Source organism: Cyanistes caeruleus, chromosome 1 (assembly GCF_971803275.1).
Source record: "Cyanistes caeruleus chromosome 1, bCyaCae1.hap1.1, whole genome shotgun sequence".
NCBI classification, from domain to species: domain Eukaryota; kingdom Metazoa; phylum Chordata; class Aves; order Passeriformes; family Paridae; genus Cyanistes; species Cyanistes caeruleus.
Window position 1 is genome coordinate 11266597 of NC_141701.1, and position 25284 is coordinate 11291880.

General features: G+C 42.0%; 1 long non-coding RNA gene across 1 annotated transcript; it reads left to right on the forward strand.

Annotated features, from left to right (window-relative positions):
- Positions 1 to 11553: 11553 nt before the first annotated feature.
- LOC111925126 (uncharacterized) lies at positions 11554 to 22131 on the forward strand. The gene is made up of 4 exons (XR_015283915.1): positions 11554 to 11688; positions 16626 to 16839; positions 18289 to 18399; positions 21590 to 22131. It is a non-coding gene; the product is annotated as an uncharacterized LOC111925126 (long non-coding RNA).
- Positions 22132 to 25284: the final 3153 nt, after the last annotated feature.

Here is a 25284-nt window from a genome sequence, read left to right on the forward strand (position 1 = left end):
AGTAGTGGATCTGACAGTGTTAGGTTAATGTTTTGACTCTATGATCTTAGAGGTCTTTTCCAATCCTAATGATTCTATGATTCTCACAGATCATACAATCCCTTTAAAAAGTAGCGGAAAAACTGTTTTTCTGCCCTCTTCCCATATGAAGAGAACACTTCTGTTTTCCACATTAATTTATTCACAACCAGCCTTTGCCCATTGTTTTCATGGCAGTGTTGTCCTGAAGGCCAAGCAGCTCCCATCTCCTTCCTGGTGCCTGCAGAGCACTCAGAGCTCTCTGTCTGCACAGTTCTTTTCTGTCCCCTTCCAGGCTGTGTTCTTCTTTTCTGACTAAGGGTGACTGGCTTTGCTGTCATGGTGTCCAAATCCCTTGGAACGTGCAGGGCTCTTAAAAGATAACCAAATGTTCAATGGAAAAACAGGCAAAGGACCACCAGACATGATGGTTGCCATGCTGTAATGTTACCACCTTGGCAGCAAAGAGCTGATCTCTGGCAGCATGTGTGTTCCTTGTCCCTTCCACTGCCAAGCTGGTTCATCACTGCAGCTGCAGAAACCAAGCTTTATCCCAAGTTTATTTCCCATTGTAGTTCCCAGGGTTCATGGACAAGGTTGATGTAAAAGTGCTCAGTTCTTTTCCCCAGGATCAGGACTGATGAGCAGAGAGATGGCTTTTGCATTTGGACTTAGGATGTTTATTTTACCTTATCTATATGACATTTTTACAGACAGTAAGCATTTCTTCACACTAACCTAACAAGCTACAAATGGCAACCTTGGGCTCTGTCCACAAGGCCTTTTAAGCATAAACTATCCAATTATCAAATGCCAACTAATTTATTTTTACTTTTAACCCAATAAACAAACACCCGTGTTCTGCACTGTGTACTTTTCTACCCAATCACACAATATTACTAAAATCCATGAAGAAGAAGGTGAAAGAACAGGACAGGTTAACACTGTAAACCCTCCATCTTGTTTCATACATATTACTATATTCTAAAACCTTAAAGTTTAAATTTTCCATCGTGTGATATAACACACTTCTGTTTAAATTACACACTCTCAGTTCTATCTATTAGTTTTGGAAGCCGTTTCTGTGGCTTCAGTCAAACACAGTGTTCTCTTGTGGGTCTGTGCCTGTCAGCACAGAAAGCATGGAATTCTCTGTGTCCAGGGTTCCAACATGTTGTTCTCTGCAACTTTGCTCTCTGCAATTTGCATGGGAATGATTTTGAGTTCAGGGCCAGATTGGGATTTCCCTTTGCTCATTCAGTGAAGAAATACTCTTAGATTTCCAAGAGACTGCTTTGCAGAGAAGCAGCAACCTGCATGAGGATGGATAATCAAGATTTATCCACAGTGTCTAATCCTGTTCTAAAACTCAGTGGGAGCCTACACTTTGGAGAAAAAGCAACAAGTATAAACCTATGGAATTACTGACAAAGCAGAGGCATTAATGTGGAAAAGCCTGACACTGAGATTTGTTAGGCTCTGGAACTGTTTCCCAAGGTTAATGATAAAAACACAATCCATCATTTAGTCCTTCTAAAACTAGTCAAAGCACTAGAAAAAAAATGCACTTTCAGAAAACAATGTTCTATTATCAGGAAGATGGGCTGGATGACCTGATAAATCTTTTCTACCTCTGATCTTTTGTTCTATTAAAGGAGTGGAACAGGTTTTTTTTTCCACAAGCCGATCTGCCAAATGTGGCTGGTTGGGAGGTAGAATGGGTAGAATTTTATTCTGGACAATTCTGAAGTGATGCTTTTATACCTGATCCCTTTTAGAGAAGATTTTTTTTCACTATCCCTTAATATTTCCTGTTATAAATATTTGAACTCATCTTCAAAATTCCAGCATGTTCTGTTAGCCCCTCACCAGAAGACCAGTAGCTTTGCTGACAAATGACAAGATTTAGTTTTATACAATACTGCTCATCTATCATTATCAGTATAATTGACAAAGACACCCATCAATAATAATATCTGGTAGGGAATCAGTGTAGAGATAACCATGGCATTCTAGTCAGTTCCTGGTTTTGAACTTCTGTACAAAAGACAATCAGTGCAATAGATTTAATCCCCATTGAGATTTTCCATGAAAGACAAAGCAAAACCTTGCCTTGATAGTCCTCAGCCAGCTCTGAAAACTGTCCCAAGTGCTATGAGTAGGCCTGACACAGGGTAAGACTGATTTCTAGCAAAGACTTTTAGGTGATTAACTACTAAAGGCAGTAGGCAGAAAAATGGTTTCAGATAAATAAAAATAAAACGCTAGGTCCCTCTCTTGCCATGAACCTTTACCTTAAGTATAATTCTGAGAATGGTTTGGAATAATTCACTCTCAGGTGCTTTTACACTAATATGATGAGGGGACCTAGAACAGAGGCTAGACAGTGTTAAAGGATTAAAGTTGGTACTTATTAAAAAGGCCTTCAAAGGCTACACCTTGGGCAGTCCAAGAGCCCAGCCATGACTACACCCAAGATGGATGACAGGTCATGAGCTTTCACACTTTTATGAGTTTTGGTCCATTTACTTATTTGGGTTAATTGTCCAATTACAGCTTCAGGGTATGAAGTCCCATCCTCCCAGATTGCTCTCCTCAATTCGTTAATGTTTTTACTTTTTGGGCCTGAAGCTGCAATGTTGTCCTTGGTTCTTGGGCTGGAAAAGGATTGTTTTGTCTAAGTAAACTGTCAAGAGAACTTCCTAACACTTTATACAGAAATCAGAGTTATATACCAATGCAGTACAGAGTCTGGAAAATATGAAAGCTAAAGCTGAAGGCTTCAATGGGACATAACAGTTTCATCTGTAATATCTAAGAGGAAATTTTCTCCCTTCAATTCTGATTCAGAATTGTAGGGGTGGTTCAAAATTCCTGAAGAAAGATAATGTTTTCCATTTAGTACTTTAAACTTCTTTGAGTAATTTTGATAGATGTCTGTTATTTCCAAAGTGAAATCTAGGAACCTAAGTGGTTATTTTCAAAGGGATAGCAGTCTTTAACATAAAAGGCATCAAGAACCAGGCAGGGCTGAGGTACAGCTGTGTACACTGACTTTTTCATCTGGGATAAAAGATTTCCCCATGTGTACAGCTGTGTTTACTGATTTGCTTCTATAAAAAATGTAAAACAACCTAACAGTGAGGCATCATCTTTGCCTGGATTGCCAGAGCTAAATCCTGATTTACTCAGCTGGCATCCTTTTACACAGCAAACTACCCACACTAGCCTTCCCCAGCCTACTTGTCAAATGCTTCTTCCCTAAGCATCCTTGTTTTTCTCTTTCCTCCATTTTGTAAGAGTTTACCTAATACTAAGTGCCACAAATCCAAGTGTTCCTCCCTAACTGCCCCATGGGAAGAGGAATTTCTTTAGAGTCACTTTATTGTCTGCCTATAATTTGCCAGATTTTGGTCCTCACAGGTTTTCTTACTGGCTTTGAAACTCTCCTACAACGTGCCACAATCCTGTCTCTGCAGAAAAGGAAAGTCTTTTTCCAGATCCATTGAGGATTCTAGATCCTCTTTTCCAAAAACCTAGGCTTGGTGACTACATAGAAACACACTGGCCAGGTAAGAGCCACCCAAACACACATCATGCATAGTCCTGCACAGGCCTAGTGACTATGTGCACATAACTAGACAGGTATCATCAGCAAATATCTCTTCCAGCTCCCACAGCAGACCAGTGAAGGGCTGTGAATGCCTGTGAATCTCTGTTATCCCTGCTGGTATTATCTCTTGTGTTGTGTTGCTTGGTCCACAAATTAGCTAGGCTGACAAAAAGACAGGGTGACTGAGATAGCAGTTCCATGATAAGGAGGAGGATTCAGTGGCTATGGTGGTTTAAAGACCTGCCAGACAACTGTGAGAAAAAATGTTTTCTCTTCCACCAAAGAGTTGGTTCAATAAGCCAGTGTGTCAGTTTTGCACAGCCTGGATTTTGGTAGCAGGGGGTCCACAGAGGTGGCTTCTGTGAGAAGCTGCTGGAAGCTTCCACCATGTCCAGCAGAGCCAATCCCTGATGGCTCTGAAGATGGACAGGCTACTGGCCAAAGCTGGGCCAATGAGAGAGGTTGGCAATGCCTCTGTGATGACATATATGAGAAGAAAATCAAAGCAAAGTCATGTAGTTGTGCTCCTAATCAGAGAAGAGGAGGAGATGAGAACATGTGAGGGAAACAACATGACAACACCCAGGTCAGTGGAGAAGGAGGGCCAGGAGGTACTCCAGGCACCAGAACCAAGATTCCTCTGCAGCCTGTGGTGAGACCACGGTGAGGCAGCTGTGCCCTGCAGCCCATGGGGATCCATGGGGGATGCAGAGATCCACCCACAGCCCATGGGGAGGTGCCCAGGCTGGAGCAGGTGGATCCAGTGGAAGACCCAGGGGAGAGAGAGGGCCTTGCTTCTAGGCTGGATCAGCCTGTCCTTGGAGGACTGCACCCCCTGGAAGGTTGTCCCATGCCACAGAAGGTTTGGAAAGACTGTCTGTCTGTGGGTGGGACTCACATTGCAATAGCTTTGGCAGGACTGTTGCTCATGAGATTTGGAGCCACGCTGGAGAAGCTCACAGAGAATTGTCTCCAGTGGGAGGGACCCCATGATCTCAGAGGGGAAGGACTCTTCTCCTGAAGCAGCAGAAGAAAATCTTGATGATGAACTGACCAAAACCCCCACACCCTGTTTGCCTGCACTGCCAGTGGGAAGGAGGGAGGGACTAGGGGCAGGAAAGCTGTTTTAAGGTCTTATTTTTACTTCTCATTATCCTCCTCTGATTTTGTTAGTAATAAACTCACTTTCTATCTCTAAGTTGAACCTGTTTTTCCCTTGGAGTGTTTTCCCCCTCTTGGTCCTCAACTCATGAACCCTTCATTAATTTTTTCTCTCCTCTGCCCAGGTGTGGCAGGGGAGAGTGAGTGAGAGGCTTTTGTGGGTGCCTGGCCAGTGTCAAACTGGTGTTTGACCAGTGTCAAACCACAACAGCCAGTTATGGCACAGCCCCCAAGGCAGGCACAAGGGAGGGACAGAGCAGCATTTTCTAATGCTGGCATTCCCCAGCGTGATTCGTGATCCAAGATCCTTCTGTTGTTCCTAAGGTCTTTATTTCTTCAGACTGAGCCCTCTGCAGAAGAAATCCACTCATAATCTGCTTGTGCCCATTGCACAGTTAACAGAAAGTGAATCATGGGGCAAAGTTTCCCTGCATCTGATTGGTAACAGGATGGCTTATTTCTCTGAGGATCAGGAATGAATGAAAGCCTGGAGTACCCAAGCTGTGACACTCCAATACGCAGTGAATCATTAACAGCAGCTCATACATCTTGCAAAGGCAGTATCCAACCCTGTGCCAGGCTCAATGTTACAGCAGTGACAGGACCAGGAGAAATAGCTTTTAACATCTCTGAAGGCAGAGCTGTAAAGCACTGAGGTGCCTTTACTATGACAGGGACAGACTAACAGAGCACTCGTAAGGGTAAATCACACCTCCCTCATTTCTTGAGGTGTTTCGAGAAGGCTGAGAAGGGAATATGTGAAGAAGGAGGATAGGAGTTCATCATGACCAGACACTGATTTTCCAAAGGGCTGTTTTGAAGCTGGTCCTGGGCCCTGTTGGGACTTGCAGTTCCACAGTGAAGAACGAACATCAGGGCTCAAGGCTCAAGGCTCAAGGCTTAGGGCAATGGTGAGGGCCTGAGTCCAGATTTCACCAACAACTAGACTTTACCAATCAATGTAACAGAGATTAAGAGGAAAATGTGACACATGTCATGTTCATGTTCATGGGTTGGCTTCCCTCTTCTGGGGGAATTTTGGCCAGTACAACTTGATGGCTGTGTTCCTGCCAAGGATGAGACTGGAGCTGCTGATACTGCAGCAGAAGCATCTGTGCTTCATGCAGATGGCTCTGGCCATCCTGTAGACCAGAGAGATTTGCAAATTAGCCCCATGGCAAGTTTTTCAACAATGGGGGCTGTTCCAGCTGCTTTCATCTAGCAGAGCCCTGACAAGAACAACAAAGCCAAAAACCTCCTCACTCCCACACAAATCTGTCTGCCCTTTTTAGCAAAATCAGTGAAAGCAGTAGTACCAGAACACCCTTTTTAAACAAAATATTTGTCCCCCAAACACTGGAAATGCACATCTATCTATATCTATTTTAGCTCCATTTTACTTCTCAGCATCAAACCCTACAATTTCTCTTACATTTCTATATACTGTGCTGCACAGCTGACATATTGCTAACCCCATGCCAAAGCACAAGCTGTAATAATACTATCAGACCAGCATTTCAGAGAGTTTTTCCTCACTAACCTGTGTTTGACCTTTAATTGATAAACAGCAAAGTGGATCTGATAGTAGGGTGATGCAGAGGCCTTATATCTCTTTATAACTTCAACTGATTGCCCCTAAAATTGAGATAAAGTGATACAAGACCACAGTGCCTGATATGAGAAAACACATTACTTAGCACACAAGCTGAATGCTGAGGCAGAGCATGGAAGGATTACACAAGTAGAAGAAGGACAAGAGAATGTGGAACAAAAATGTCTGTGTTGAGAATCTTGGTTGATCTGTCAGAATTAGTCATTCAGTTGTATACAGATTAAAGCCACCTTGTTTGATTAGTCTCAAGGCTTACCAGGGAATTTAGCCACACAAGTCATTAATTTCAATGAGCATATTTGTAGCTAACTACCTTTGTAGACTCTGAAAAGGTGTACATCTTGATATGACATATTTCTTCCCATGAGCTTCTCATGGACTGAGAGTAGCAACAATGAAGAAAAGTGTTTCTACACGTGCAAGTTTATCCAAAGGGGGTGCTTAATGTGGTGATTTATTTTCAGCTCCTACTGCTCTTATTAAGAAGAAGATGAATATAGAAATATTGTTATAAATAGAAGGCCACACTCATGGCCATGTGCTGTGAGTCATCACTGTTAATTATTCAGATGTATTTTCAAAGATACCTGGGGATTTGCAAAAACGAATGGTTGTAGAATGAGTTTAGCTATTTAGCATTTTTACTGACATATATGTACATGTCTAGATATGCATCTATTTTGTTTTCTCCTGTTAACATTTTCTCTCTGTAAATAAAGAGGAGGAATTGTGTCACATGTTAGAAGTGGCTAGTCACACGATGCAGTGAATAATGAAGTGTGCGTGCAAACCAGCTGACAAATCCCCCATGCTAAGCTTTATTGTATGCAAACTATTTGGCAGGTGCTTGTGACTAATGGGATGGATTTTTCTAGCAATCACGACCAGCTAGTGGACAGCAGACTAATCCAAAAAGTGATGGTATTTCTTAGAATAAATTGCTTTCACAGCTTTATTAGCTACATATGATCAACCAAGGAAGTATTTTGCTTCTGTGCCCATTTTAGTTGTTGAGTCTGAGTGTTTTTTTAATAAGAGCAGTGGCAACACCATACAGAAAGAGTGAGAATGTACAGGAGTAAGGGTCAACTTTCAGGTTGCTTATATCAAATCAAGGATAGCCTCAGGAATCATCATTTTCTTTTGAAAAGTAAATGATACAGGAAATATTTCCAGCCTGGAATGGAGTTGTCTGCACTGATAAATGTTACAGCAGTTCACAGCCTGATTCAGATCTGGGACCACTAACATAATATCTTTCCAAGCCACTCCCAGTTGCAGCTCAGCAACTATCACCAATCAGGGATCATTCTTGGCAGTATTTGTATGTGGAGCCAAACAGTTTCAGAAACTTAGGGACTGAGACATCAGCAGCATGGACGCGAAGTCTCTTACAGGAGTTGTTCTCAAAAAATATTATCTGCCCAAAAATATTAAAAAAAAATCAATCTGCTAAGGATTATGTAACCCCTGTGCCCAAGAAAGGTTTTTCACTGTGTTCCAACTCCTCTGCTTCCCAGATAGGTGGGACACCACTCTTTTGCTATCCTTATTCCTGGTCCCTAGGACTGTTGCAGTTTCATCAGCATCTTTATCTGTCCTTGCCTTCTCACTCCCTGTGAGGAGGAAACTGTTTTGCTCTCTTGCTAAGCCAACATTCAGCCTCACAGCTCAGCATCTGCAGAAGTGTCAAGGGGGATGCTCCGCACAAGTCCACCTCACTGTCAGTAAATGTTTACTTGCTCTTCCTTCCAAAACTTTGTCTTCAAATTTATATCTCCTTGTTTCTTAAGATTCATAGAATCATAAAATGCTACAGGATTAGAAGGGACATAATGATCATCTAGTTCCAACCCCACTGCTATGGTCAGGGACACCTCCCACTAAAGCAGGTTGCTCAAGGCTTTATCCAACCTGGCCTCGAACACTGCCAGGACTGGGGCATTCACAACCTCCCTGGGCAAACAATTCCAGTGTCTCCTCACCCGTGCAGTAAAAAATTCATTCCTAATGTCTAACCTAAATTTCTCCTCTTCCAATTTGTACCTGTTACTCCTTGTTCTATCAACGTACAATACCCTTTGTTTTTTAAAAATCACTCTGGGACCTTCCAGCACCTTATCTCAGTCCCAAAGTGCCTCTACACAATGCAGTGAATAACCAACTTGCCTTCCCTCAGCTCATTTGCTCCAGGAGGCACAATCCACCTCTGTTTTGCTCATTATTTCTCTTGGCTACCGTTCTTGTAGCAAATGCCAGGATTCTTCCTTCAGAGAACAGCCAAACTGAGCTTCATCTCAGATGTGCCAATATCAGAAATAAATGATAAAAATAACAATAAGCAAAGGAAAGCCATACCACCTGCTATCAACTACTGTTGTGGTGCCTGGTAAGTTGTGTGGACCATGCACAAAATGCGTGGCGCTGTTTGGCAGCACAAATTTTCTCTGTAATCACAGCACAGCCAGTGCTTTTGAACATATAATTCAGTAAGGGATTTGCTGAAATCCAAGACCACTAGCACTAAAGTCCTGAGGTTCCTCAGTGTTTACAAAAAACACCTTTGCTCTTACATTTTTTGGGAAAGTGTTCACCATGTACCTCCAGAATTACATTTGCTGCACAACAACAAGGAAGCTCAGGGTGAAATATGGTGTGTAAATACCAAATCTCTGACCCACATCATCCTTCCTCAGCTCCACATCTTCTCCAGAACAAGCAGAGAGGAGGATATGTACATCCTTGCATATACAGAAGAAAGAAAATCAGCTCTCCTCACAGCTGGAATATTTGGCCATGCCCTGAGAGCTGTTAAAAACAGTCTGTCTGATGTACTAGAGATGCCAGAGAGCCTTTCCCTCACACCAGTTGCCTATGTCTGTAGCAGGACTGATATGAATTCCTCACTGCAGTCAGTGTTGGGGATACCACTATCCTGGCCAGTAATTGCTCACCCTGATAAAACCTCAGGAAGCAGCCCTATCTCCTCCTCCTGATGCACGCTGCAAAATGACTGTGCCATGGCTGCTGGGGATGTTGACAAGAACAGACCCTCCACAAATAGCCATTATTCCCCAGCCAACACAGATGCAACGTGTTGCTTCTTTACAGATTATGTAGGCCAGTTAAATCAACTAATTTATACCTTGCAATGGGTGAAGTAACAGGAAAAGAAATGTGTCTTGTTTATTCTCCATCTATGTGGCAGATGTCGGTAGGTTTAGTGTAATAATGTCCTGTATATAAAATTGTTGGGTGCCAGGTGACCCACTGGCAGCAGGCTGAGGAGAGCTCCCCTGTGACTCCATTTCCAGAGTTTGTGCAGAGCCTCCACGTTCAGTCATCACCAAAAGGAGCTGCTTGGCTTGGCCAAGGCAGCTCCCAAAAGGCTCAGTACAAAGGACCACAAAAAAAAAAGCCAAATGCAGGAATTTGTGCCCCTCTTTGTCCTTTGTGACCAGAGCAACTGACCTAAGAACTGGTACTCCCTTGCATCTTTGAAATCCGTGTCATTGAGCATGGGTTATTTCTGGGGCTAAATTCTTGTCTTGCCACCTGGAATAAATTTGGAAGTTCCCACGTAAACTAAAGGGTCATACTTAAATTCTTATTAAGGAGAAGAGATTTCCTCTCCTGAGGTTTTTATAATACAGAAATTTTTGTTTCTCTTTTTCTCTTTTGTAACTATGCATTTGGAATCTTCTAATAATTTTTTCATCAGAACAATGTAAAAGAACCAAATCAGTCTGTAAGTTGCTACAGATTGTTGCTATGAATTATCCCAAAGCCTTTGTGCCAGCATATTGATTGCCTTAAAGTCAAGTGAGAATAGATGCACAGCTTAGAAGAGCCATAAAAAACCCTCTACAGGAGCAAAGAGATTATTCATCCGTACCATTTAAAAATGTAGCTTGTAGGTACACGAGTATGATTAGCGAATAAGTGCAGCTCTGACAACTTCAAAATTGTGACACATGCAGCCAACTCTCTGCCAATTCCTTAAATAAGTTGATTGCCTAGAAGGAAGCTTTTCTGATTAGTAATAGAAGATACAGGTAAGTATTTTCCTTTTTTTTTTTTTTTTTGCATGTATAAGGAGTTGATTCGTAGTCAAATTTTATAACACTAACCAAATCAAAGTACTGTTTCAAATATTTATTAGAATTATTACTGTGGATGTACCTTTATTCCACAGTGAGCTGTTTTATAATTTATGATTTATAATTGTATAGATTCTCAGTGTGCTGTAGCCAGACTTTATTCCTCTCTCTGCCTGTCGACTCAGTTGGTTGCTATCTCTTCCACGCTAGATTAGCGCTTATTAGTTCTGATAGATGTTATCCTTTCAAGTTGTTGCTAGCTTGACTTTGTGGCTGGGTTAGGAGGAAAGTGTTTATCAGAACCAGAGCTGAGAGCAAGCCCTTCAATGCAGATTTTTAACTCTCTTGGCTGTTGCTGGTTGTTGAACTGCTCTGCTCATCGGTGTTGTACCAAGGATGAAATGGGTACCGAGCAAAGGGAGGTGCAGATGTTCTAAGGCAGATGTTCTAAGGCAGCTCTTTCTACCCAGCCTTATCAACCCAGCCTTGCCAGCTGCTGAGTTACTTTTCACCTAACACCTGAAAGCTGCTGAGTAGCCTCAGTGAAGGAGGCCAGCTTTTGTGAAGAAGTCACTGTGACTAGAAATGTCCCCTCAGTTCTGCCAGGCATGTCAACAGAATGGGGTGGCTCAAGATGAAGAGAAGGGGAAGACAATTTTGTCATTACCTCCATAGTCTTCTCTGCTCAGGGATGCAAATCAGTGACCAGATCTTCATCTGTGTTGCTGCAGGTCATCACCTTCATGCTGCAATGGAGCTCCAGCATCTAATGTATGTAGAGACACTCACCTGTAGACGTGGTAACCTGGAATTGCCTCCCACCTCCAATTTCTCCCTCTTGTCAGGGGAGCTACAGGAACACTAAGGGATGGTCCATCCCAACCTGTTACTAGGAGAAGCTGAGTGAGTCACTGCCTGCAGGTTCCCGTGTCTGTGTACTCACTGGAGAAGACATCCAGAATGCCAGTTTACCCTGGATACCAGCTACTACAGGGACGGAATCAGACGACATCGATCCTCTCCCTGTGATTCCCTTCAGCAAATATCCCAGCAAAGGCTGCAGCCAGCACCGCTGGTTTCAGAGGAAAGGACAAAGACATTTGCTCAAAGGAAGGTTCCTACCTGTCAGTGTTTGGGGAGGAAGTGTACAGCTTGCATGAAGATTACGTTGGAGCCCTTCAAAAGTAACTGTTTCCCATTAATAGTGGATATTACTGTCTTCTGTACAAACAATCTGTTTCTGAATTTCATGACACTCTTGAAAGTTTATCTCTTATGGTAATGAATTCCTCAGGCAAATTGTGCATTGTCTGAGGAAAAAATCTCCTTGCATCATTTTTTTCTGAATATATTTGTTATTCTAATTAAAGGGCTTCACTTCCCACAACGTTTTCTTTTAATGTTAGCTTGGACTCTGCAGGTTGGAGACAGCTGCTGCATGCTTAGAGGAGTGGGCTAATCACAGGACTGGAATTAAGGAATTTATGAGTTCCTTATAGCTTCTCCAATATGAATTGCCCAAAAAGGGCTCTTCATTAAGCATTCATTTACCTCTCAGTTTTGCTCAGTCTGTACAGATTTTACATGCATGTACATGTATTTCTGTGTCAGCCCTGAACAAGGCCAGGATCACTGGGCCCTGGTGAATGCAAATAGTTTTCTCCTCTGAGGTCCATTTACCAGCTGGATTTACATTCTGTCTGTCAGGGGAGAAATCAAAACCCTATAATATTTTTGATCTGTGAGTTTAGTGTGGACTGACTACTGTGACACCTCTGAAGTGTTGGGAGGTCCTCCCAGAAAAGGCCCAGTTTGGTGTCCTGAGATTACAGTGAGAACCAGTTCAGCTGGTTCAATGCCACAGATTAAACAAACAGAGACTGGTATTTGTTTTCTTTCACATGAATGTGTTTAGTGGGGCTCAAAATCGATCAGGAAAGAGATGTTTGGAGCTAAAAGACAGAAACTTTTTTTTTGTTTGGGTTTTTTTTTTTTTGGTTTGTTGAGCTGTGTTGGGGATTTTTGTGTTAGGAAAAGCCTTTTGGCTTTGAAACCTGCCTGCCTCAGCTATATAGATATATCAGGAGGGAATCTGTCAGAAAAATATGGATATTTGGCAGGGAAAAATTTTCTAGTCAGACATAGAAATTAATCCTGATTAGGTTTATTAGGGTTGCAAGAAGGGTAAGTATTTATTCCATGCACTTTTTAAAGGAATTTAATTGCTGTGTGTCCTGGTCTAGTTTTGTTTTGTTCCTCACAGCTTTCTAAGCTTCAATTTATATGACACAAACCAATTACCAAACGGTGCTGCCTTAACCTTTCTTTGTGCTGATCCACTCAAGAGCAGAGATAGTCACTCTTCAGTGGATCATTGTGCTTCCAGAAGGGTTGTTGTAAACCAAATGAGCTGCACTGTGTGTGCCCTTCAGCATCTTCTGCAGCTGCTGATAAAGGGCTTTCACCTTCCCCTGGCTGCCGGTATCTCTGCTACTTGTGGCATTTAGGCAGAGAATCTTTGGGGCAGGGTCGTACACCGAGAGTTGACAAAGGCACAGAGGGGTGGTTCTGCTTCATGGAGCAGTGGAAGCTGAACGAGAACAACCTCTGCATTTAGATTTAGAACCCACAAGTGCTGAATAAGCTTGAGGCAGCTGTGGTACAGCCCAGCTCACAGAAGGGTAAACCCCAAAACAGCTCCCAGGGCTGGATGAAAGCACCTCTCAGTTCTGAGTCTGCATGGAGCTGCTGAAAGAGAAGCGTATCTCAATCTGACATCTCTGAAAGGCTGAGGTGTCCAGGAGGGACATTTTCCTTGGCACCCACTGCCTCATGCTCCAGCCTGCTTGCACTAGGGCAAGAAACATCAGTCATGGCTGAATTCTCCAAGCTACTTAGGAAAGCAGAGACAGTCAAGAATCTGAGCATTTCTTATGTTATATGGCTGTTACAAACCCTTGAAAACACAATTTACTTCCCATTTATCTTCCACCTTGTCCTAAACTCAGGGTCTGGGATGTACATTGCTATGAAGAAGTCTCTGTGCAAGACCTTTGCCATTCCTGAAAAAGAAGAGCCGGCAAGGAGGCAATAACTGAGTTTTTTCTGGGGCCTCTGTCTGATATTTCTTCACTCTTTGATCCAGAGAGGGAATGCAGGATAAGCAAAAAGGCAGGTTTGCCTGTCAGTAGTGACTGGAGGAGGGTTTTTGGAGGAGCCTTCGGGCTAGTTTCCTCCCCCCACATTCTTGCCCCTATTATGGCCTCAGCAGCTCAGACAAATGGTCGGATACACTTGAGTGCACAGCCCTGCAATGCAAAGGGGATGCTGCCCTCATCATGACTCTTGTGTTTAGGTATTTTAAGCAGAAGGAGGGGTTGGGAAGGAGAAAAGAATGAGATAAGAATGTGTGAACTACTTTTTCTTTCTCTTTTGCTTACTGAGTCTTTGTTAGAAAAGCTGTCAGCCGTGCACTGTGTTATGCCAAACAACTCTACTAATCTCTTTGCATGGACAGCAAGGTCCTGCTCCAAACACTGAAAAGATGCAGCTAGAGCATTATGATCAGCTTTCCTCAAAAACCGATCATGCTTTGCTCAAAGCTGTATTGCAGGCAGCATTGCTGAAGCCCAAGTTTTGGCTTTGGTCGCTGGTGTGAAGCCTCATTAGGGCTGTAAATAGGAGCAAGGCTTGGCTAGAAAGGTGGTCCACAAAACAGGCTTTATGAATAGACTGCTAACTTTATGGGACTGACTGGGGTCAGCCCTTGGGTATTGTACCAAGCCACTGCAATCCCCACACAGCTCCGTGTGTGTGTGTGTGTGTGTGTGTGTGTGTTCTGTACTCTTCACAAGACTCTAGGAACACAGACTTCATCGTGTGATGAAGTTTGAGTGTCCCTTTGTGCTCCACTGGGACTGGAGAGAGAGAGAGGGAGAGAGGGGACATGTGCCATTCTTTCAGGTTTTCAGATTTTGTAGCAAAGAGAACTGGGCAAATACTTGAGTGAAAGGACAGGCTCAGTTTGCCAGGGAACCAGATGAAATCTGAAGTTATTCAATTGAAACCAATACAGAGATGGATCAAAATTTGGCCTTGTGCCTGGCTGGGGAGTCCATTCTGAACAGGCTACAGAAAAAATAGCTGTGGATTGCAGACCATGTCTGCAAGAGAAAGTCGAATTTGCCAGTGAAGAAAACTTCTCATTTATAAAGATTTTGAGCAACTTGCTTTGAGATATTTGCAGCGCCTTTAAAAAAACACCTCAGCTGTAATGAGCTTATGTGTTAAATGAACAAGTGTGGAAATTAGGACATGAGATATTTGCATAGCAGCCAGCAGATAATTACTGGTGATAGTCCAAGCTGAAGAATAGTATCTATTGTTTCCAGAAAACTAGTTTTCATAAAACAACATGAACTTCCTGTACTCAAAATACTCACATCAGCAATGCCTACGATGTTATGTAGCAAAACTATTAAGAAATAAGTACATGGCGGAAAAAATCCCATCCTTGACAAACTGTAAAAGATTAAACATAATTAATTATTAAATCTAACAATACAGTATGTTTAGAATGTCTCTGTACTGTATATATTTCCATTTAGTATAAAGTGCAAATAGATGCTGGTGAAAACCACTGGATTTTAGTTACACAATTGCTAGATTTTAAGCATATTTATACACATGCAGAAATGTGGAGATTAATTAATGACCTCTTAGGTAAGGAGGCCTGCAAGAGCTGGGGATCCCCTTATTGGGCATGACTAGGAATAGTTCAAGTCTTAGTCTAAGAGGGTTGGCTTGTAATATGCACTAGGAAATATAATTAGTCACTAGAAAAAGAATTCATCTTTACTCCGGTACCACGTGAGTTCAGTTCTCTCAATGTGAAATGCAACCTTCCAGATTGAGATCTCTGAGATTCATTTTTGTTTGGTGAAACAGTAATTAGTGCTGCATAAGGGGAAAAAATAAAAAGAGCTGAAAGAGCACTGATGGAAAAGTGGCAAATGCCACAGGGAGTTTTAGGCCAGTAAGCAGGGAGGACAGGCCTGCCAGACTTGCCTCTTTTGTCAGCCTAACCTCTTGACTGATAAAAAATATGGTCTTTAGTGGGAAATTCCCTGTGGAGGTATGCAAATGGAATAATGAAAAACAAATCTGTATTTATACTCTAGATCACATGGAAGCTCTGAGTGTGAAGGAAAACCCCGTTATTTGTTTGGTGTTACATTTCTCCTCCCTGTGCATCTGCCCTGGGTCACTGCTGGAGACAGATGCATGGGCTGTGAGCAACAGGGTTGGCACACTCTGTTCCTCCTTATGTTCCTGTGACTCCTGACAAAAAACAAACTGCTAGAAACGATGCTGATTGGTTTCAGAGACAGAGATGCAGAAGGCCAGGTCTCAATTACACCCAGTTACACTGGACTTACTATTAAATCAACTAACAATCAAGGCTCAGTGTCTTAAACAGTTCTATGAACACCTGTGACATTCCTCCTAGTGACTTCTGTAAAACTCCTCATGAATTTACCTGGACATCTGTGCCAGTGAGAATGGAGCAAGGTGTTGAACGTTTGCCTGAGTGCTCTTTTTGTCCTCGCTGTCAGTCTGTGTCACACCAGCAGATGCTGGGAGCAAAAGGCCAGGCCCCAGGTGGTCTCAGCTACAGTAGCTCCATGGCAGCAAGCAGAGCAGTGCCTGGCTAAATCACTTCACAGATCATATCACCAGGACTAGAGAGGATTATAATATGTGTAATATGTGTAATTTTTATCCTGCTAGCCCAAACCTCCCTCTGATTCTTTTTCTTCTGTTGCATTCCTCATACTTATTACTCTTCAAAGGTCATCTTTTGATAGGAAAGAAGTGGTCAGGTATTATTACAATATGGGTGGCAGAAGTTATGATAAGAGATGCCATGAATGTCTGTACACAGAGACAGAATATTCATTTCCAGGGAAATGGTGTTTGCTATTTAAGCCTGCTCATCTATTCTGCCAACTCTCTCCCACCAAATAGAGAGAACTCACAGTCTTTTCATGTCTCTGTTTTATCTTGTTGCCATGTTGCAATAGCTCTGAGAAAACCACTGTCACTCCCTTTTACTCCATAGGAAGTGGACAGAGCTCCCAAACCTCAGAGGTACAGAGACAACCAACTTTTGAAGAGTCCTTGAAGAGTCACACCAGACATGTCTATACAGAGTAACAAGCAGAGTTTGGGACGATTCTGGAACCAATCCCAAGTCCTCTAATAGCTGAACAAGTGCACAACTCATCCCATTTGGCTTCTCATAGAAGTGGCCCCTTCCCTGGAACTGCCCAAGGGTCAGCGCCTCGGGTTGTAATTGCAGTGGAAAAATAATTCATTAAAGAAGGGATGGCTGCATGGGGAGGGAGGGAGGGAGGGAGGGAGGGAGGGAGGGAGGGAGGGAGGGAGGGAGGGAGGGAGGGAGGGAGGGAGGGAGGGAGGGAGGGAGGGAGGGAGGGAGGGAGGGAGGGAGGGAGGGAGGGAGGGAGGGAGGGAGGGAGGATACATATCCACCACCTAACACAAAGTTTCAGTTCTCTGAGTTGGTGTGTTTAGTGACTATTTATTATGGGGGTGCTGAGGTGGGGCTGGAAAGCATGTTTGATTGCTCCCATGATCAGGGATAACAGGCTCAGTGCGTGCTTGTAAATACACAGAACCACATTCAAGATCTCGAGTTCCAGTTTGTCCTCCAAATTAAAATTGCCTATAATAGCTGAGAATGTGGCAGTCTATGCAGTTCAGACTACCCTTTTTCATGCATCTATTTCAAAATTAATATGTCTCATATTAAAATGAGACAAGTTGGTGATTTACCATTCTATCCTCCCAGTTCATATCTAGATGATAATTTCTGTTGTTCAGTTATTCATCCCAGAAAGAGCACTGATAAGGTTTTCAAAAACATGGTCTTGGGAGAGCCATGCCCTTAGACCATCAATATCTCATCATGTGCACCATGCAAGTACTGTACTCAGAAGGAAAGACAGGAACTATAATCCATTCTCCTCCATACAACTGTGCCATTGGGAATCAAATAAACATGCATTCCAGTTCTTTTCACTGAAAACCCTCTCTAGGAGACCTATCAAACTGGGATGCCCCTCCAATGCCTTAGGCAATTAACAAAACTCCTTTACATTCTGAAGGCTCCTCTGCAGCCAATTTTTGAAACAGACACACACAGATATTCAAAGGGGTTTGCTCTCCTGTCACTTGATGCATAAGGATGGGCTGACAAAAAAGGCAAAATGTTCAGAGATCTCAGTGGCACTAACAGAGCCATGGATATGATGATGTAAAGGGATGCTACCTGGCACTGCTGACTACAGCCAATGTGTCCTGCTGCATTGCACTGGAGACACAGCAAAGATACACATACATAACACAACATCATCTTATATGTAAGAATATTCCAGTGACTTGTGGTGCAGCAGAACCAGTGAACTAAGCAAACCTTCCAAACAGCTTTGTTGATAGAGAAAAGGAATGAAAGTGCCTTGTAAACTACTGGTATCACATACTGCATATGAACTTTTGACTTGGCTGTTTCCCTGCTGTTGTTCACTGCATGCCATAATCCTTTCCTCTCCCACCAGATTCCAATCAGTACCACATAACCCCTGCTATTCCTCCAAAAAAGGATTTCAGCAGTATCATAGATTTTGTACAAGAATTCTATTTGAAAGTCATTCTTGCAGTTTGCCTTCTGGCATGCAATCATTTAATGTGTTTTATACTCTCAGATTGATTCTCAAGAGTTTGCAGATCTCAGCCTCAGTAACAGGATCCCATCTCTGGATAAAGAACAAGAAACCACTGAAGAGTGGAGAAGCCAGAACTCCTGTAGTATGCAGGTATGAACAAAGTTTTCAGAAAGGAACAACTGTTTTTAATCCCTTGTGTAGCGGTCACATGTTCAAAAGAGCCTAATGCTTTAATGGCTTCCACTATAATCCTTTTAGATAAAATGTAAAAGCCTGTATTTATATTTGGATCTTCTTGACACAGTAGTAAGAACTGAGCTCTGAAAAATTCAGCTTCCTTTTACCAACAAAGCCTAAATAAATATTACTAAAGAATAAATCTTATAGTCTGAAATTTAAAAAAGAAAGAAATAAAAAGACAATGTGGTAACTTCCCTTGTTACCTTTTCAGTTTCACTTTTGTGGGAGCTGCACAAATGTAGCTCTGCTAAGGAAAAACATTGACTGGAAATTTTATATCAACATTTGAATATGTGAAAAAATAATTTCATCATTTCCAGCTTGATGTGAATGTAGTTGCATGGACTTCAAAAGTCCATCTGGGGCAAAACTCAAAAATTTGTTTGAAGCAGAAATATTAAAGGCCCTCATTGCCTTTTGCAACTAGGGCTACCTTGCAGGGTTTGTATAAACCTTGCTTTGCTTCCTGAGATTATATATTATCACCTGGTTTATCTGTAGGTTGTTTTAAATCATTTGATAAATGCTCAAGTGCTTCTTACTGTGTTTTCAATGTTGTATATAAACAACAGTCTGAGCAAAAGATGAGAGGGACTCAGACCAAAGAACAAAGAACCAGTAACCATCTGGTATCAGTGTGATAGCCAAAACTTCACATGGTATCAGTTCAATAACCAGGTTATTGCTACTTAGCCCAGGATGCTACACCCCAAACCTGCAACATCTAACACAAAATCAGAGAATAGTATGGGTTGAAAGGGACCTTAAAAATCATCTTATTCCCATCCCCTCCCCTGCCACAGGGAGGGACGCCTTCCAGTAGGTCAGATTGCTCAGAGCTCAAATCATCCTGGCCTTGAACAATCCCAGGGATGGGGTATCCACAGCTTCTCTGAGAAACATGTTCCACTGTCTCACAGTAAAGAATGTTTTTTTAATATCTAAATTTATTCTATTTCACTTTGAAGCCATTCCTCCTTGTGCTGTCTCTATGTGTCCTTGTAAAAATTTTCTCTCCATCTTTCCTATAAGTTCTCTTCAGATACTGAAAGACAGCAATTAGATCAACACAAAGCCTTCTCCTGGCTGAGCAATCCCAATTGTCTCATCTTTTCCTCATAGGAGAGGTGCTCCATCCCTATAACCATTTTGGTGGCCTCCTCTGGACTTGCTCCAAGAGGTCAATGTTCTTCCTCTGCTGAGAGCTCCAGAGCTGGATACAGCATTTATGAGTGTGAATATCAGATCCTTAGGTTATTCTTAGGGTAATAAAAGTTCATTTGCTACAGAATTTTAATAATTTCTCTTACATTATAGAATCACAGAATAATTTTGGTTGGAAAAGATGTTCACCCACCACTGCCAACTCCACCACTTAACCATGTCCCTAAGGGCCACATCTACATCTTTTTAACACCTTCAGGGATGGTGATACCAACACTTCCCTGGGCAGTCTGTTTCAGTGCTTCATAACATTTTCTGTGGAGAGATTTTTTCCAAATATCCAAACTGAATCTTCTCTGGTGCAACATACAACCATTTCCTCATCTCCTGTCCCTCGTTACCTGGCAGAAGAGGCTGACCCTCATCTTTCCACAACCTTGTCTCAGGGAGTTGTAGAGAGAAATAAGGTCTCTCCTGAGCCTCCTCTTCCCCGAGCTAAACACCCCCAGCTCCCTCAGTTGCTCCTCATCAGACCTGTGCTCCAGATCCCTTCTTAGCCCTTCTCTGAACTCACTCCTCACTCAGTGTATTTCTTGCAGCAAGGGTCCAAAATTGGACACATATTCAAGGTGCAGCCTCACCATTGCTGAGTACTGGGCAATGATCACTTCCTTAGTCCTGCTGTACCATTGCTTTACAACCAGACACCTTAAAGTCATCAGATGACCTTGAAGTTGGGTGGAAGACAACCTCAATGCCCTTATAAAACAAGAAATCTCTGTAGGTACAAATATAATGACAACTTGTGTTACCACTGCAGAGAAGTTGGAAGGAGGTAGAAGTGAGAGAATTTCCTCACAATTCAGAGAAAATATCTGGGAAGAAAAGTGAGGTGATGTAAATAGCAGAAGTCTGAAATTCAGTTTTAAATTTTTTTGTGAGCAACGTGTCAGACAAATAAGTTATGTTCAGCATTGCCAAGGTTAGTAAAACCCTTTATGATCTGCTGGATATCATCTCATTGTATACTCTAAAATGACTTGGGTGACCTGCTCACAAAGACATTTTTTTTCTGACATTTAAGTGACAGGAGAGACAGTAGTAGATGACTGGTTATATCAGGAGAGATACTGAAGTATTAATATATGGCTCTGTTGAAATTCATGTGGGATGCAGTGTGTAACCACATTCAGGAATACTGAATTCAAACTGGGATGGGCAGAGAAGGACTCCTAACATTACCAAGGGAACCTAACTTACTAGAGGAGAAAAAAAGCTGGAGAGAGTGTCACAGCTCATACTAAGTCTTCAGACAGCAAAAACTACCAGGGAATAAAAATACCTAAGACACAGTGTGAGACCCATGTTAGGGCTGAGCACTGGGACAGCTACCTGTCCTTGTCAGTAGCTAAGCTGAAGCTGTGTTGTGGTTTCATTGTAGAGAGCTAAGTTGCTCAGGTGCAATCCTGAGGTGGACAGAGGGACACTGAAAGCCTCTGAGACCAATCTATTAGGAGAACTCAAACTGCATTAAGTAAAGCTGAGAGCAGAGAACAGGAGGAATGTGCTCCTGCAGGGGAGCTTGGGATCACACAACGGACAGAGGAGGTGGAAACACAAATCCTAGGCATTGTTCCACCAAAGATGGTACAAATTATGTTCTTGCATCTTCTGTGGTAATACTACTCTGTGATAATTCAGTGGTAAGGAGAATACCTAGTTTTAGCTGATGAGGAACCACCTTGCAATCAGCAGAAGTGCCTGTTTCAGAAACAGCATGTATTTTTCACCCAGAAAGGTCATTACATGAAATACAGCCACAGACAGTGGAAATAGATAAAAGAATCCAGTACTGTTCAGCCACAGCCCCATTAAATGGGCTAAAAAATCAGGATCCTTCTGGATTCAAATATCATACATTTGTTTTTTTGCACAGTGGCCCATCTTCAGCAGAGTATAGTCCCATGAAGATTTTAGATCACACTGGTGGAAACACATCCCTGGAAAATAAGAACTGTGGTACCTCTCTCAGGCAGATGAAAGTCTTGGTCCCAGACTTGCTTCATTTTCACAAGAGTTCTAGCCAGAAGAGACAAAATTCAGCTGCAGATGCTTCTTCCTCTTCCTTCTTGGTCAGCCATGCTCCCTCACACAACATGGGCTTTGTGGCCCAGTTTTTGACCTGGAGAAAGGAACGGAGAAAGGTAATTTACTTCCATTCAGCCACGAAGAACCTAAGATAAGCTCCTCATACAGCTTTTCTGATCTGAGACACAGTGAGCAGCCTGTGGAGGATCCTGAACAGAGGTTAAAGAGATCTTCAGTCAGTCTGGCATGCAAAACACCCACATCCCTTATGGAGGTACACTGGTGTCTCAGCAAGGCTGCTGAAATGAGTTGTTTGAATAATGACAGCTATTAACATGAAAACAAATAAATACTGGATGTGAATAAATGCAGCATGTAAATACAGTGAAATGTAAACATCTTTATCAAGGTGTATAAGATTCTGTAATTATGGAAGTATTAGGGGGAAGAAAAAGGCAGTTGATTAAGGACAGGAAACCACATGGAAACTGGAGTATTGGTCACAGCGGCCCAAGGATTCCATTGTTCCTTACTGTACACTGCTTTTTCCATGCTCTCCTCAGTATCAGAGGGAACTTTCACCCCTCTGATTACATCTCTGCTCCCACTGTGGAGATGGACACAGATGTTCAAAATGGAAGGCAGATTTTTGCACTATCCACTTCTTCATTCAAATTACCTCTAAGCTTCTTGAAAACTTAGGTCTAAATAAAGGTGGAATACAGCCTGAAGAATTGCAATAAAAATGCCTAAGGGCTTCTGCAGGATGTTAATTAACCTGGTTCATGTGGGGAAGATGGTTGATAACTCAGTGAATATTCGAGCCATTTCAACTTTACAAGAACTTAACTGTTTTACATACCATACTCTGTAGAAATCCCCCACTGGATTTCACCCTCTAATGTCTATAAAATAAAGGCAATACATATTCTTAGCACATAAACAATAAATGAGAAATACTCCTATGGGATACACATTAATTCCCACAATAAAAGAACACAAATCAAACCCAGCAGCTAAAGAGCAGATGAGCAAATGATTATTTTGGGCCTCTAATGAAATGATATTGTGAAGGGCATTAGACAGATTGATTAGAGCTCAGCTGACTGACAAAACTGCCCACGCTGTCCACCATTATAATGAATCTACCTAAACCATTTCCTTGAGTGCGTGCACTGGTGTGTGCACCCTATCCACACGTGTCTTGTGCTTCACAGCAAATTACTCATTGCTATTTCTTTATAGTACAAAAAACAGTCTAACTTGTACAGATCTATGCTTTAGAATTAGCTATGAATACACTCTCTGGGTAGGACTCCTGCAAGGATTCATTTTCAGTATATCTGACAGTCATTTCAATTAACACATTTATCAGCATATTTACAACATGCAGTGTGAAATAAAGATCCTGTTAAAGAAAGGAGCAAGCTGAATCAAGCATCTCAGATTAAAAACCAGTCAAAATTAAATAATTACCACAAGTTAATATTGAAGCTAAAAGCACAGAAAGAATATAAATGAAGATTGGATGTTTATACCATTAAAGAGGATATTCAGAGAAAAAATATCAGAATTAAAAAGAATGCAAGATCAAAATCTTTTGCTATATAAATGTTACGTGTTCCATTTGCTTTAGCAGAACTGTGCCAACAGCCATTAGTGATGGATCTGACATGCAGTCTTAGAAGACCTGTGAAGATCAAGGTTTGGAAATTGTTCCTGGAAACAAAGATCTGCATGTGGGTTGGAATAATTAAAGGCAACAGCTCAGGCTGAGGAGTGCCTGACTAGGAATCATCCTTGCAGAACAGACTTGGGGTGCTGAGGTACAAGGAGTTGAACATGACTTTTGCCAACAAGTTTTATAATGAGAAATGTCAACTGCACAAAGGGCTGCGTTGGCAAAACAGCTGAGCATCTGAGCAAGTGGGTTTCCCCCTCTGCTTTTCGTGTGTAAGGAGAACACATCCAGACTACTGAGTTCAGTTTGGATTTCAGAGAATAAAAAAGTCATCAATGAGCTAAAGCAAACTCTTCACTTGGATGGTTAGGGACCAAAGCATATGATGGACAAGATGAGGCTTCAGAAGCCAAGCTTTTTTAGTTGCCAAGAAATAAGGCTAAGGGGGATAATGTTAGTATTTTCAACTACCAAAGAGAGTTTAAAAAGAGATGAATCCAGATTAAGGGCTGGAAGACACAGGGTACAGCAAATGGAAACAAGAAATACCAATTAGCTGTAAGGGAAAAGTTCCTCACAGGGAGAGTGGACAAACATTACGTCAGAGACCCAGAGAGGCTGTGCAGCCTTCATCCTTGGAGATATTCAAAGCAAGGCAGCACAAAGGCCTCGAGGGACCTGATCCAACACTGATGCCACCCTGCTTTGGCCTCTGGAGTTCCCTGTCAATCATAGCTTTGTGAGATTTTAGAGAAGAATAGAAATGAGGTGTAGGGAGAGAAACAGAAATGTCACTGCAAAAATGAGACTCAATAAGCAAGGAATATGTAAGGTAGACAGAAAAGAAGTGCCTAAGTTGAATACTAAGCCAGGCCTGTCATCTGGTTACAATAGGCTTAGCAAAGACAAACTTCATCTCCCTTTGGAAATCAAAACCCTGCAGGCTTCTTGTAGGAGGTAATTGAAGACAAGAATAACCTTGAGCTCCAGTCACACTGTACTTATTCATTGCTTATTTAAGACATAGCAACCTATTGTATATTGCTGCAATTTGTATAGCTAATTATATAGAACTCCAGTTACACATTGTGTCTAATTGCTGGAATATACATCCTCTGAAGCCATTAGGAGTGCTACCACTGACTCATTTGAAGAGTCTAATTTAGCCAGCTGAATTATCTGACTCATCTTAGTAGGCTCATCTCAGCAGGCTTTTCTACAGTTGCCCTTTGGAGGAGCTTGTCTCTGTACAGAGATCCTGGGGAGAATAACCTGAAGGGCATGCTCAGTGCTCTGGGAATGCTGCACTTCCTTTCCCCCTTGATAAAGGAGGGATGGTAATAATTGCATATGTTCACATTTGATGTGAGAATCAGTTGATGTCAGAGAAATTTAACTATAGAAATGCTAAAAAATCTGTACCATTTGCCAGAGCTTAAAAATGACCTTGTTGGGAGATTGAAAGGATGAATTGGAGGAAGGGTTGCTGACCACTAAAAAGCCAGATTTTCAACAATATCAATTAATATGGTGTTTTCAGGGCTGTCTGAATATCCTGCCAATAAAACAGTGTTGAAAGGAGGTCCAGTTAATTAAGGTTTTCAGAAACCAGAAGATAGGCAAAAACTCTATAATAAATATCGAACTAAGGAAGCAAATCTGTAGTAGGATGGCTGCAATGAATAAGGGAGTTTTGCTGAGTTTTCCTCTTTGTGATTTGTGGTCGTTGAGTAGTTACACAGGTACTCAGGGGGCTTATGAGGCATAAAAATGTTTGAAGAAGCACATAAAATAAAATACAAATTCTAGAATATTCAGTGCACAGCAGTGTTTCTGAGGTCAAATACCACTGTTGCAGCTGA